Here is a 16,279-nt window from a genome sequence, read left to right as displayed (position 1 = left end):
AATCCATACACCCAGCCTTTGCGCCCGTACGCCCCAAGCAACGATGTTTAACGCCTCTTGCCTCTTGGCGCTCCCCTTTTCAAAGACGTTGAACCACGACACTTAGCCTAAAGATCTTAACTGTCTAGAAAGGAGCATATGAACTACACATCATGATACTTCAAGCCTAGTTATACTTTGGTAGCTCATGTAACTATGTAAGTATTTAAAACATCACATTATGAGCCTAAGAGGTATGAAAATTACATATTAGATCAAAGAAATGTAAGGTTAATAATGTCTTTGGCCGTTAAATAATAATTAAAATAACAGGCTTTTTTTTGGACATACGCTCCATAAGTTTCATAGTAAATTAGTAACGCTTATAAATTATTTATGTGCTTACTAAATCTAAAATTTTTAAGGTTTTCCTTAGTTATAGTGTTTATGTGTTAACGTATTATATAATATTAAAAATATAATAAATAATATTTGAATTTGTTAAAATTGTTAGGATTCCGGCTGTATAAAATTTTGTTGAAGTCCTTAGAATCTTACTCGAGTATTTGATGTTTCTTGCCAATTTTTTGGAAGAACGTTAACACCGGGTTTTTTATTATGTTTCTTGCCGGTGTTTCTTCTCTACCACATCCTCCCGAGCCTTCTACATCCCACATCCCTCCTCGGCTAGTTAACGTGTATAAGACCAAATTTAAAACACAACTTTATAAGTTATAATTATATAGAGTTATTATTCTTAAAAGATAAATTTATGACTTTCCTGTAACTTATATCTTATGCAAAGATTTATTCATAACTTTGTAATGTTTTTCTCAAATCATAGTAGAATAAAAAATGCTACTACATAAATAATTAACATAAGTCCAACCGAACCTTTAGAAAACAAGACAAAACAATGTGAAATTGAGTTCATGAACCTACGGAGGCAGCGGTGGAGATCACGTGATTATTGATTATTAGGTAACCTTAAAATTACGTACGAGGCTCGAGGTACCTTATTATTTGTTCCTTAATCCAAAAATCTATTATTATAGACCAATAATACCAAAGACAAGTACAAAAGTACGTATTTTTTTTATTACAATTTGTCTCAAAATTAAAAAATTGACACATAATGAAAATACAGGAACAACAAAGATATCCTTAATAAGTTGCCACTTGCATCCACTAATTAATTATTAGCGGTGCAAATGAACAAAGCTTGACTCGGCTTTTTTCGTGCTCTTTTTTCTAAAGCTCTAGTTTAGCTCGTTAGATGTTTTTTTCAAGATCGAGCTCTGCTCGATTATTACTTCTTGTTTAATTGCATTAGGCTTACTAAACAATCTTCCCATACAAAGCTCGAGCTCATGCTCGATAACTAGACGATCATTATTTGAGGCTTGGGTTTGGTTTTAACTCAATAAGGCTCGACTCGTTTCGAGCTTTTTATCGTCCTATCTCAAATGGCTTGCTCATTTGCACCCCTAATCATGGTTGAATATCTATGATTTCATTTAGTTGCTTTTCCGGGTTTGGGTTTAATTAAAATTAAATTAGTAATGATTAAATTTCTATAAATGTAATAAGACTGAAACCAAACTAAAGTTACTAGAATTTTGGTTTCGGTTTGTTCCTCGTTACAAGTGGGTTTGATGTAGAACTTTTTAAAACTATGAACAATATAACATAATAATTCACATGTATTGGTTTTTAGTTTTTACATAAATACAACCATACATAAAATATAAAAAGCTTACACAAGTAATGAAAGAATACGTAACCGTGAAAAATGATAACATTATACAATTAAGTGAGTCTTTTAGTTGAACTCGATACATGATAAGTTTTAAAATGATCTACAAACCAAACCGTCTGAAGAAAAAGAAACATGTTTTAAAAGAATATACACAAGACCAAACATATAACCGTCAATTATATAAGTTTAAATATACTCTAAAAACTCAAAATTTTAGGGTAAAATCAGTGGAACATTGACTTGAAGTAAAGTAGCTACTAAATATGGTATGACTTTTAGTTATGGCTAAACACTAAGTCATCTACATCCTAATGATATCTTAAACGTTGGAGTCATGATTTAAAGTAGTTTTTACTTATCTTTTAAGTTTTAAAAGACAACCACAAATTGTGAATAAAAAACTGAAGCACATCTAAACATAAAGATTAAGCACAAATATCGAAACAAAAATATTGGTTAGATTAAATAATTAGTTAACTAGCTTAATTAAGTACTTAGGTAGCTTTATTTAAGGTAATATATTATATTATTATAAATTGAAGAGTAATTATTATTTCAATGTATAAACATAATAAACAAAAGTGTGTGGAGTTGTAGGTTGGTGGGGGGAATCCGGCGCCACATATATCTCTGTCCCGTGATTAAGGATTCAAATCTCTTCTTTCAAATATTCCGGTCATATTATTATTATTATTATTATTATTATTATTATTATTATTATTATTATTATTATTTCTTAAGATTAATATAAATTTATGAAAATATGTTAAACCTTCGTAGTTTAAGTACTTGAGTTCGAATCCTCATTCAAGTTTTTATTTACTCGTCATAGTCATCATATGTTCGTTAAGGCATTGATTTGTTCGTTTAAAAAGTGCCGCTTCTGTTTTCACTAAACGGGGCTCGCAATGACTCGTGGGCCTTTGTTTTCACTAAATGGGGATATAATGGTCTCGTGGAATGATTAGGGGGTTGAGTTCCCCATTCAAGTCTTCATTTACTTGTCGTGATCGTCATTTGTTTTGTTAGGGCATTCATTTGTTCGCTAAAAAATGTCGCTTCTGTTTTCACCGAACGGGGCTCGCAACGACTCGTGGGCCTTTGTTTTCACTAAACGGGGATATTATGGTCTCATGGGATGATTAAGGGTTGAGTTCCTTTCGGATTTTTGTAAACACTCGATTCTAAACAATAATAAAGACTGCATTTGTTAAACTAAGACAAACCAATCATGTGTGTGTGTGGGGGGTTGGGGGGGCTTTATAGGGCAGGGAAGAGTTCCAGCCCCCTGTTTTTTTGGCTCTGAAGTGGTATTTTATGATTTTGATAGCCAAAATGTCCAATGAAACTAACTAAAAGTACCGGTTATTATTTTGTTTTTAGATTTATGGTCAATATTTGGTTAAATAAAATTTTTTTCGTAAATACATAATATTGGGTTAAAACTTGAAACAAACACATCATCCCATCAATGGAGTAAGGTGTGTAAAGTATAAAAAAAATAGAAATAAGCCTTTAAATATTGTCAAAGTAGGGTACATGATGATAACATATTTTTCCACAAAGAACCAAGTATATATCTTCCTTTTTCACATTTGCAGAAAAATATTGTAGCCACTCGTAGTGGAAGCCTAGTGTGGATGTGGGTGTGAGGAGAATCTTTTGAATTGACTTCAAAAAGTTATAAAATATAGTATTGTTTTTATAAAAGTTTGTAACTCATGGCTAATATTTAAATATTGTAATATTATATAAATTCATAAATAAAATTAAGTTAAAGATAGATTTTTAAGTTTGGTTATAATTAACAAAAATGGCAATTAAGCAATCACTACTATATTAATAGCGATGTACAAAAACAATTTTGCGTATGCATATTATCTTCACATGTCATAGTACTCGTTTTATAATGTATCAATAGACGAACTTGAATCAATAAATAGAGAGAAAACATTCAAAATAGACACACACGGTAAAAAAATCATGTAAAACTAAAAAATTAAACGTTTGACAGTTTTATTCGTTATATATCGTTATGAATAGTAAAAGAATTTTTAATAATAAATCGTTATGAGTAAAAAGAATTTTCGATTATAAATTTACCACTCATATCATAAATAAAATACACTTTAACCCATTAAATTTTGTTTTTTTTTTCTAATACTTGTGTTCATTAATTGTTTTAAGTTTAGTTTATCCGTTATCCCGCAAATATGTTCTCAACAATGTCTACTAAATAGAACTATACAAACACTTTGTTTAAGTAGAACTTATAATTATTTTTCATTGTTTTATAATATAAGCCATGCTTTTTTATTCCTAACTCTATAAAATTTGTTATAATGTCATCTATAGGCTTTGGATAATAGTTTAAAACTTAAACTAAACTACATGTTGTAAAAGTAGAAACATTATCTTCATACAAAAGAAATGAAGATTCCTATATAAATTTGTACCACAAACTTTTCTTAACGATCTCCTTTTAGCCGAAGAAAATTTGATGCAAACCTCATAAAGAGTCCTCACAAGCATAAAGGTAAGATTGTGCGGGAGTCGTCATCTAAGAATAAAATCGATGGATGATTCTTCTTAAAGTTAACGGATCAAATCGGCATTGATGTAAACATGATTTGATGCCAAAAGAAAATTATTTAAAAATATTTTTTTAGTTTGGTTATACTTAACAAACTTGATATTTAAAATATATAAGAAAAAGTATTTACATGATTTTCCCATGGATAAAATTCATAAAACAATAATCTTCATTAAATAAGATTTCGATGGTCATTTTTTAGTAAAGACAAAATGGCAAAACAGGTCCTTTACGTTTTTATGGTTTTTCAATAGTCGTCCTTTGGAAAACTTAATGACTGAAATCATATTCTTCCAAAATGTTGCACGTTACGTCCTTTTCCACTAACCCAGTTAGATTTTTTCGTTAACTCTGATCACATGACATGCACGTGAGGGTAAATACGTAATTTCATTATCCAGCTTATCCCCCTCCCCTTTTATAACATCACTAGCTGCCATACCTTCCCAATTTCCCCAATTTGATAACGGCTCGCAACACTAATTTCTAATTGAAGGAGGGAAACGACGAGGGAGGGTTATAAAAGGGGGAAATGAGGTGGATAATGAAATTACGTATTTACCCTCATGTGCAGGTTATGTGATCAGAGTTAACGAAAAATCTAACTGGGTTAGTGAAAAAGGACGTAACGTGCAACATTTTGGAAACACGGAATATGATTCGATCATTAAGTTTTTCAAATGACGACTATTGAAAAACCATGAAAACATAAAGGACCTGTTTTGCCATTTTGTCTTTAGTAAATATGTGCTATCACCAATGATGTTTGTATAAAATTAAACAAACAACTAACAAGTTATCTAAGTAGTTTTATAAACATTTTTTAGAATGTATAATGTAAGACATGTATTTTTAGTACTTACTTTGTAAAACTTTTTGTAACGGTCAATTATACGTTTTGTAATAGTTAAAAATCGAATCAAATTACATGTTTTAAAAGTTGCAACATTATCTTCATAGCATAAAAATGAAGATTCTAATCTAAATTTCAACCACAAAGATAGTTTTTTTTAATAATATCTTTTTAGCGGAATAAAATTTGATGCAAACTACATAAGACGATCAAAAAGCATAGAAAAAAGATTGTGAGGGAGTCGTCATTTAATAATAAAGTCGAAATTCGATTCGTTTTAAAACTAACGGATCAAACCAGCATTGATGTAAACATGATTTGATACCAAAATATGTACATCACCTTTTGACAAAGTGAGATGAAAAATATTCTCATAGTCATATGTAATGAGCTGAGTGGTCTCTTTTATTACTTTGAATGTTTAATGAAATTGCAACAAAAGTTATAGAGAGAGTCTGATGTGAATTTTTTGAATATTGACATCATTTTACTTATAAACAACAACAAAATAATAATATTTTTGCATAAATATCATTTCGGGTACAAAATGATATCAATTTCTAACACAATAAAGACTAACTTGTATACACTTATATTTCAAAAACACATTGATTGAACTATGGATTAGAAATTTAGAATTACGACTGATATAATTTATGAGTTAATTACATAGATAGTTCTTGCGGTTTGTGTAATCTCACAAATTATCAAATGAACCTCACAAATTTACAAATTATTGTTTGTAGGGTATTTATCGTTGAGGGAATGATATTCCAATATATAAAAATGAATATTATTCATTTTTTTTATTTCTTAGAAGTGAAATTATAGCCTTTTTGATTCTTATAATAGGATAAAGTAAATTAACTAATTAAAAAAAACTCTTTTAAAAAATCATAGACATTCATCATAATGAATATATTCAAAATAAATATTAAGCAGTTGAGAAAAATTCTCAAATTTTTATAGTAATGCTGATACTTGATAGGTCATATAATGAAATAAAATATTAGTTGAGTATGGACGTCAAAATATAGTATTTCTATAATGTTTTAAAATACTCGTTTAAAAGATTTTTTAATTCAAATTACCCCTTTTGTGAATAGCAAATTAGTTATTACATCAAAACAAAAGACAAGCAAGTAATAGCTGCGCTTTTGAAATGTTTTAACATGACTAATTAGTACATATAAATCCATATAATTATGAGAAATATTATTCATTAATACATCTAAATTTATATAATTAAGAGATTTATAAATTATAATTCAAGAATTTGAAGTATAAATGTGGATGTGGGATGGACCATTAAACTTTGAATAATGTATAGGTCATGGACCACATAGGATGTGTGGGCATGTGCCATGTGAGTCAGACATGACATGCTGGAATTTGATTCAATTAATATTGTTTTATTTACTTCCATCCAATGTTTCATTTCGGATGCCAAACATAGTCCTTTAATTCGCTAGTACTTTATTTATAACTCAAACTCTTATTACCATTAACAACGATAGTGAAAGTTATAAGTATTATTTGTAAGTTTTGAATATCGTAATTTATCGGATAGCTTTATGAATCATGAATATAATGTATTTTCAAAATAAAGTATTTCATAAATACATATAATATGTTTTCTTGAAACAATGAAGTATATAATTCGTTGTGTCAATTGGACCATCAGAATGTTTAAGTTGGTGGTTGAAAGGTAGTAGTTATAATTATTAGAATCAGTAACAATTACATCAATTACGTTAAACAGAAACGATCAATGAACATTGAACAACTCCGTCAATTGTAACTAAATTAGTAACAAGCGCCGAATCACCACTCATAATTAATTTGTCAATACAGGGCTAGCTTGTCATTGAAGATTAACTTCCACTCATCAACATTTCACACATACCACCATTCTTTCATATCCCCAAGCCTCCCACTAATCGGACACTGCCAAGGGTTCGTTAATGCTTGAAATAAGAAAAGTTACGAGTGAGTGTATGCTCCACATCTCTTAACTTATATCATATATATATATATATATATATATATATATATATATATATATATATTCTTATTTCTCATATGATGTTTAACTATAACAAAATACCCAAATTAACAACATTGAAATCATCAAAATTATTGATCAAGTTAAAAGTTCTTATCGATCCTTCGCTTGTGGCCTAGCGGTGGATAAGCTTGGGTTCTCTAGTGGAGACCCAAGTTTGATCCCCACTTGTGTCACTTTGTGTAACATCTCGAAATTTCTAAGTAATATTTAATATATTATTTTGTCGGGTGAAATAAACGAGTTAGTGGAACGATAAAAATAATAGCAAAATATGAAGACTTAGTAGGATAATTAGATGGGTTTGGATATGGATCAAAAGGAAATATGGGCATTCGGTCCATGGGCTTGAGGGAGTATAAATACCCCCTTAAACCCCAATCCTTTCCATTCCATCCATTTATCCATATCTCTACACACACCCAAAACACACACACCACATACACCGTCGGCGGCCGAGGAGAGGAACGAACAAGATCCGAGAGAGGGTGAGCGATTAGTTGTGATTAAACAAGTTAAACGAGATCCAAACAAGCTCAAAAAGGTATGATTCTTGATCTTTGAAGTTTAAAGATCCAAGCTTTATAGTGTATAAACGACCGAAAACGGTTGGGGAACGTAGTGGGTGATGTTGAACCATAACAAGGGTGTTAAAATCGCCAAAATGCTTGATAGAAACCAAACAGCGGCTGGACTGGGCAACTTCGCCGCGAACTGGGCAACTTCGCCTTCAAAGCGATAACTTCGCCTGAGGCCAAGTTCGCCTAATTGATAACTTCGCTTATGGCCAAGTTCGCCTAACTGGTAACTTCGCCTGAGGCCAAGTTCGCCTAATTGATAACTTCGCTTACGGCCAAGTTCGCCTAACTGATAACTTCGCCTAAAGCTAAGTTCGCCTGATGATAACTTCGCCTAAAGCTAAGTTCGCCTGATGACAACTTCGCCTAAAGCCAAGTTCGCCTAAGGTTTAACTTCGCCTAAAGTCAAGTTCGATTAGAAAATAGATTAAAAACGATAAGTAAAAGTAAGCTAATACTAGGCCACCAGATTAAATCAGGCGAGTATTGATACGTGTAACTTACACAGTCAGTCGAGCTCAGTTAAAGAAAGGATTTACAACTATCGGAGGAAGAAGCAGAATTCAGGTGAGTTTCTAGCCCCATTTCCTTGTTATGTTTTCGGGGCTGTGTGCATACTCGATGTGAAGTGTGAATACACTTACCTTAAGTGGTAAGTGTATGCTATAGATGTTATACGAGGTATATATTTTATAATGCCTGTCGGTACGTGAACGATCTTCGGATATTGCACGTATCGCCAAGGATAGTAAATTCCAAGTGGTTGATAGCGTGTATGAATGTTATGATGTGACTTGTTCATTACGTAAATACTGAACTGATATGAATAGTGTGTTAGAAGTGGCAAGAGTCTAAGGGTGTTAGTGGCATAACGTGAGCGCGTGATAGGGAAAGCCTGTACGTGCCATCGTTATTACGTGGGTATGAATGCTATGATGTGACTTGCTTATTATGTAAATGATATGAAGCATGTTGTAGACAAGTAGAGGTAGAGCGTGTTAGAAGTGGCAAGAGTGTAGTAAGAGTGTTAGTGGCATGACGATAGTACGTGGTAGGGTAAGCCTATACGTGACTACGTCATTAAAGTGGCAAAGTGGCATAACGTTATACGTTATTAAAGTGGCAAAGTGGCATGACGTTATACGTTATTAAAGTGGCAAAGTGGCATAACGTTTTACGTTATTAAAGTGGCAAAGTGGCATAACGTTATACGTTATTAAAGTGGCAAAGTGGCATGACGTTATACGTTATTAAAGTGGCAAAGTGGCAAGGTGATAGGTGTAAATAGGAGGCTAAGTGGTAAGGTAAGCATGTTAGATGTGAAAGTGTGAATACACTTACCTTAAGTGGTAAGTGTATAGATGTTATACAAGTAGCTATTATGTAATGCTTGTCGGTACGTGAACGATTTTCGGATATTGTACGTATCGCCAATGATAGTGGTTGTCAAGTGGTTGTTAGTGTGTATGTATTCTATGATGTGACTTGCTTATTATGTAAATATTGTATTGATATAAAGTGTGCTGTAGACAAGTAGGGGTAGATTGTGATAGAAGTGGCAGAGTCTAGTAAGAGTGTTAGTGGCATGACGATAGTACGTGGTAGGGTAAGCCTATACGTGACTTCGTTATTAAAGTGGCAAGGTGGCATAACGATATTCGTTATTAAAGTGGCATCAAGTGGCATAAGTGGCTAAGCTGTAGGGGTAATTAAGAGGCTAAGCTATAGGGGTAATTAAGTGGTTAAGCAGTGGCATGTTAGACTGTGGACTATGTGTCTTCGGATACGTATATATTGTATGTAGTGGTTGTATGATAAGTTGCTTGATTAACTAGAACTCACTCAGCGTAGCTGACTTTTAGTATGCACGCAGGTGAGTAGAATGAGACAGCTAGCTTGAGCGGGCACATGGTGGGCGAATAGGAGACTGGCATCTGAAGACTCAAAATGTTTTAATGTAATTGACGTTTATTTTGAAAGACAAGAATGTTTAATTAAGGCAAGTTTTGGATTGCTGTAACGTTTCATGAAAGTTTTTATATTCCGCGAAAGTTTTAATGAACTCTGATTTGTAAGAACTGTGTTTATGAGTAAATCCGACGCGAAAGTAGGGCTACCGGGTTCGGGGCCTTACACTTTGGATGAATATTAGCAATAAAAGTTTTGAACTGGCCTTGTACAAGGTTGTCAGTTCGGATTCCGAGCCCACCTGGGATTTTGTTCCACCGTGTGTTACGCTAGAGAGGTTATGCTCTTGTGGCGGCACAACGACGGTATGGTTGTCCGGGAGAACGTCCAAGCTACCTCTGAGGCCAGCATAGACCCGGTTCAGACTACATAGTCTGACTAGAGTAGGGCATCGAGACTCTCCAAATTTAAAGAATACGATAACCTAAATACAAGAAAGTCGATATTCTAAAAAAATAATTTCTTATCGACTAGTAAATCATAATTTGAATTATTAAATCAAATTTGCTAAAAGAAAATACAATTAATCAATTACTATTTCTAATTGATCTAGAAAACAACAGTTTGTCACAATATATCTGTATAGTAAAAGTAAAATGTTGCCAGTTGACCAAAAGACAATATCGGTCGTCGTTACGTTGGATGTGGGACCTACCTGTAGTTGCTAACACAACATAGATGTCATGTGGTTGATTTACAAGGTATTGATTCCATCTGAATGGTTGTTCATTTTTCATCTAAAATCCTTCATGTTTCACAAATGATAATTTAGACCCTATATACATTCTAATTGGTTCCCTCTTTGGTTAGTTTTATAAACATTAACTAGTTGTTTGTTCACCGTCCGTTGCCAATGCGTTTCAGTTGATGGGTTGTAAAAAATGGGTTAAACGGTCATAAATGATTGGTGGGCCAACATGTTTGTTTTACTGGAACAACATAAACATGCCCGTTTAATTAAACAGCGAACATGGCCTTGCTACACCTATTAGATATAACAATAAACAAAAAAAACTTGCTTATTTTCGTGTCGTGTATGAACTTGTCACCCGTAGTAAGTAGGTGTGTCATTCATCATCTTGAAACTAACTTTCTAATCCAAGTTCATGCCATTTTACTTTTAGTGCTTAAATACTGGGATGGAAACTAGTATTCAAAATGATATACCATTTCTCATAGTAATTGCATCGTATTGCCTAGTTTTTATACACACACGTCTAAAGTGACACTGCCTTTAATAGCGAAAGTTAAATGCGATTAATCATATCATTAGAACTTAATATTAGGTATTCTAACTCGTAGTTTAATAATAGACTTTGAGACATAAAACTTATACAAGTATTATTATTCAATATATAATTTAGGTATACTGGTTTTTTATTAATCACAACAATCGTCTTTTGAACGATATCGGTCCCAACTAACAAACTGGCTGTTGACAATCCCAACTGTTAACGTACTTGTTCCCAATGGTTCACGACTAACAGATTCCTAACGTCGTTAGTTGCCAGTCGCCGAAAAACGTTTTTGACCAGTAAAGTCACATTTTTTCCAGAATACACCACCTGAACACCGCCACCATCACCAATTGTCTCACCACCAACCAACCACCATTACTTTAGCACCATCAACCATTCCCCGACAATGGTTCTAGGGTTCCGACAATCTCAATAATTGGGGTTTTTACTAGAAAAAAGCTCCTAAAGATCCGATACGATTACAAAGATATTTGGAACAAAAATGTTAATTATTCCGAAAAAATGTGGTGTTTCCTGTCAAAAACATTTTTCCGGTGACTTGCAACTAATGTCGTTAGGATTCTGTTAAATGCGGACCGTTGGGATCAAATACGTTAAAAGTTGAAACCGTCAGCAGCCAATTCGTTAATTAGATCGGCAACGACCAAAAGACGATAGTTGAGATTAATAAAAAACAATATACATTATTATTATTATTATTATTATTATTATTATTTGAGTGGGGACCGGTGGGTAGTGTTATCCACGGTCGGGAGCACGAACAAAAAGAAGAACAGACAACAGCCCCCCCGCACATTCCACTCATCTTTGACCTTTGACCCTTTTTTAATATTTATATTATTATATACTTTTAAATTTTAATTAAACTTTATTTATTATGCTTAGTACATCAATAAACTATTTTGAGGTTTTTAAAAAAATTGAATTTTAATAATTTTAGCTATGATAATTGGTTGCAGTTTGATCAATAATAATTTAACTCTTTTACTTTTGTTACAAAGAGCACTCCCAGTAACATAATCATCACACATTTATACTTAATTTTCATTCGATTTCTATCACAATAACGATTATCAATGAAATGAAGAAACCGTACTAGCGAAATCGGGTATAAATTAAAGGTGTATTGAGTGTAAATCTATGATGATTATGTTACAAGGATTACTCTTAGTTACAAGTATATACATTTATTATTGTTGGTCAATATGGCAACATGCGATAGTTTGAATTATTAAAAACTTGTTATTTATTTACAAGTGAAATAAATTGTTTTGGAATAATTTATTTTTTTGAAATTAATAAGTTCAATCTTCTTATTTGAAAAGGATTTGAATAACACTACCCACTTATATATTTTATTATTAAAACTATGAAAAAGAATTTAAACTATTTTGTATATTATAAAAAATGCATTATTAGTTGTTTATATCATATGTTTTCTATATAATATAGATATATAATATTTTATTTGGTAGACTTATAGTTTAATACGGGTATGAAGTAGGTCTAAATAATAAAAAGTTTAAAAAGAAAAAAACACCAATGAAAAACTTGCATTGTTTGGCCAACTTCACTTTAAGAGTTGTCTACCTCGTTTGGTGATTTACACAAATGACAACAAAATTTTAGTTGTAAAGCACTTTCACCATAAATTTTACAAATTGCCTACATTGGAATTACAATGTGTAAGACACCCATACCAACCTTTCTAATTGTTATATTAAATAAAATGAATGTCCCTTTCCAATAGATCTATATATAATTCTTTTGGATTCAAAGATTGAGGCAATCACTCAGTACCTCATTATAGTAAATTTTTATTACATATTATTATGTGGTGGTGACATCTTCCTTGTCATCTTTGACTACATTTGGTATAGCAATGGTCAAACCATTGGAATGTAACCAAACTCACAATTATTTAAAAAATATATATATACATTTAAGAAATGGTATATACATTCCCCAAAGCATTTAATTTGGTCAAAATATATGGTCTCAATGTGGGTTGGGTTTAGAATTGTGATCATGTAATGGTAATTGTGTCAATTTCATATTCTTGCAATTCAAATTTGTTAAAGGTGTAAGTGTGTAACTCATAAAGAAAGTCTTTTAACACCAATTTCAAATTTTATAAAAGATAGTCAAAGAGATGTTAAGAAAAGTGCAAAAGTAATCTTAGATACAGAGATACAAAGGTGTTTATGAGTTGTATTTCTAAGTTATTAATATTAATTAATCTTATACTTTTAAAACAAAATTAAAATTCGAGTCGAATTCCAGTTATAATTCAAAAGTAGATGAAGAGGTGGGTCCCAGCAGAGCCCAGTTGGACCCGCAAGACTCACCTTGAACAGGGACGTCTGCGCGGTTGGACCCGCAAGACTCACCTTAAACAGGGACGTCTGCGCGGTTGGACCCGCAAGACTCGCCTCGAAGAGACGTCTGCGCAGTTGAACTCGCAAGACTCACCTTAGAGGGACGTCTGCGCAAAGACCAACTGGATCCGCAGGACCAACCATGCTCAGAGACGCGACGTCCTTACGCGCAGTACGCAAGCTGTTCCCGCAGGAAAAGCCTCCCAATGGTGACGTACTCCGCATGTTCCCGCAGCTACGGATACTAGCCATCAGGGAAGGCTACTCGCACAGCAAGGCTACACGCACAAGGCACTAACTCTCAAATAATTCAGTAGTCACCTGAAGAGGGAATGAGCAAGCCGGGAACACTCCTGCCCAAAGCCGGGAATACTCCCGCCCAAATGAGCCAGTCCGTACGATACTGGAGGATCTTTTGTACTGTACCTGCCAAGGTATGGACAAAAGATCTGACCAAAGCTACGACAGCTCACTGACAACAGTACGACGGACAGCACGCTCTAGTACTTAAAGTCACTATCAGCCGCTGCCTACTCACCAACCTCTGTCGGGGCACGTCCATAGCCTGCAGTTGGTGGAAAAAGAATAGTACACAGCCGGCCTGGTCACTATCAGCCGCTGCCTACCCACCAACCATCAGCATGGCACGTGCGTAGCCCACAGTTGGTAGAACAGGAATACTATTCAGCCGGCTGTACCTGCTTGAAAACCTACCTTCGGCTATAAATACTCCAACACCTTGGAACGGTATCACATCTTATTATCATATCTTCTCTCTAGCTAATTCTCTTAATATACACTTATATTCAAGAGCAATCTAGTCTGATTCTCACGCCGGAGGGTGGTCACAAGGAGGTACCCCCCCCCCTTCTCAGTGACGAGCTCACGGTGTCTGTTTTGCAGGTCATCAGAAGAACAACCATCTTTGCCGGACCTAACCCTCGTGGGAAACATCTATTTAACCCCTAGATTATCCGTAATCTGCCCGGGGTCGATTAGTGTTTCTTCAGTAGACATTTCAAAGACCATCGAATACAAACTAATTTGAAAATCAAATTCTAGGTGTTCAAACGTTAACCCGATTCAAGATTTCAAAAATAGGACTGAAATTCATAGTTAGAATTTTGTCCGCTTTATATTTCGGGTTTCTCGAACCATTTCCTACAAGCAAATCTGATAAAATCACACTCATAACAAACCAGTTTCAAAACACAAAACCAATGTTTTAAAGCCTGGTTTTTTATTCGTACCGGATTGGGCTAAAAATGATATAACCAGTTGAACCGAGTTATACTGAGAGGTTCAACATGTAAAATAATTTACCTTATAATTTTTCTTTAAATGCAACTTCAACTCCAAAAATAACCCAAAAGTAAACGGTTACATAATAAAAAATAATCCAAAAGTTAATCCAAATTAAAAAATAATACAAAAACACTTAATTTTAAAAATTAGTCTTAGTTAAATGTTAATTGTTGGGTTAATAGTAGTTTTGATAAATATGGACCGCATATATAAAAAATTTCTCGGACTTAAAACCGGTTTGCCGGTAAAAACCGGGATTTTAGACAAAAACCATTGATACGATGTTCTATCAAACTTGCCGAAAGACCGAACTCAAAAATACCGGCATGTTGTGCTAAAATCCAGTTTAACTGATTCAACCAGCCAATTTGAATCGGTTTTTAAAACACTGAACAAACTATATAAACTATAAAGTGAAAACAAAAATGAAACAATTTAGAAATTAAATAAAAAGTTGCATCCCACACTATGCAAATTAGGGATGAGATCGGGACCATACCGGTACCGACCGGTCTCGAAAATCCCGGTCCTGGAAATCACGAATTCTTGCGGGTACCGAAATATTAGGTTCGGTATCGGTACCGGAATTAAAGGTAAAAGTTCGTGAAATACCGGTCCCAATCTCGGTACTGAAACTCAAAACTTTGGTACCGATTCGATACCAACAGTGCCAGATCAATTCCGATTTCAATACCCGTACCGGTACGGTACCAATAGGTAGAACCGATTTTGCTCTCAATCAATCAATCAATCAATCATACCCAGTAAAATCCCACCGACAGCAGAGCTATAGGTAGGGTCTGGGGAGGGTGGGATGTAGGCACACCGTACCTCTATCCAAAGGAATAAAGAGGTGGCTTCCAGAGAGACCCTCGGCTCTAAGAACATGTGTATGAAAAAAAAAAAAAAGTTATATAAAAAAACTACTACTAATTATAATAATATTAATAATAAGGTCGCAGTTTAACCGCAATATAAAAGCTAATAATAATAATAATAAAATATGTAAGGAAAATACCATTATGGTAAGTGACCTAAATAAGTTAAGTCTAAGCCCTAAGGTATTCAATTCTCTCTAGAAATCCTTAGCTTTAATCCTACTTCTCCACGAATTCCTATCCTCAACCATGTCCTCGGAGAGGTTTAGGTCTATCAAATCATGCCTAATCCTCTCATCCCAAGTCAATTTCGGTCGTCCTCTACCCCTCCTCCCCTCTATAGTAATGCTCTCCATAATGCAAATGAAAGTTAGTTAGATACACTTCCAACATGAAAGTGAGCCCCACTCATCTTTGACCCGACCCCACCCCCATTCATTAACCATAGTTAAACCTCTAGTTAAATCTCACCACACGTGTGTAGCAAAAAAATTAGAACTAGTAGTAGTACCTTGGTCATATCATGCTAATAATAAACCACCTCTCTTCTTCTTCTCCTCCTCTCTTGCATTTGCCCATATCAACATTCATGTATTAATAATATTATTATTATAAGTTCTTCTTCTTACTATTAATATTATTATTATTAGTTACATATATAATC

The sequence above is a fragment of the Bidens hawaiensis genome, unplaced genomic scaffold, assembly GCF_021521415.1.
Source record: "Bidens hawaiensis isolate Kalapana, Puna unplaced genomic scaffold, B.hawaiensis_p1.1 tig00006068_1, whole genome shotgun sequence".
In the NCBI taxonomy this organism is placed as follows: Eukaryota; Viridiplantae; Streptophyta; class Magnoliopsida; order Asterales; family Asteraceae; genus Bidens; species Bidens hawaiensis.
This window is presented reverse-complemented; position numbering follows the sequence as displayed.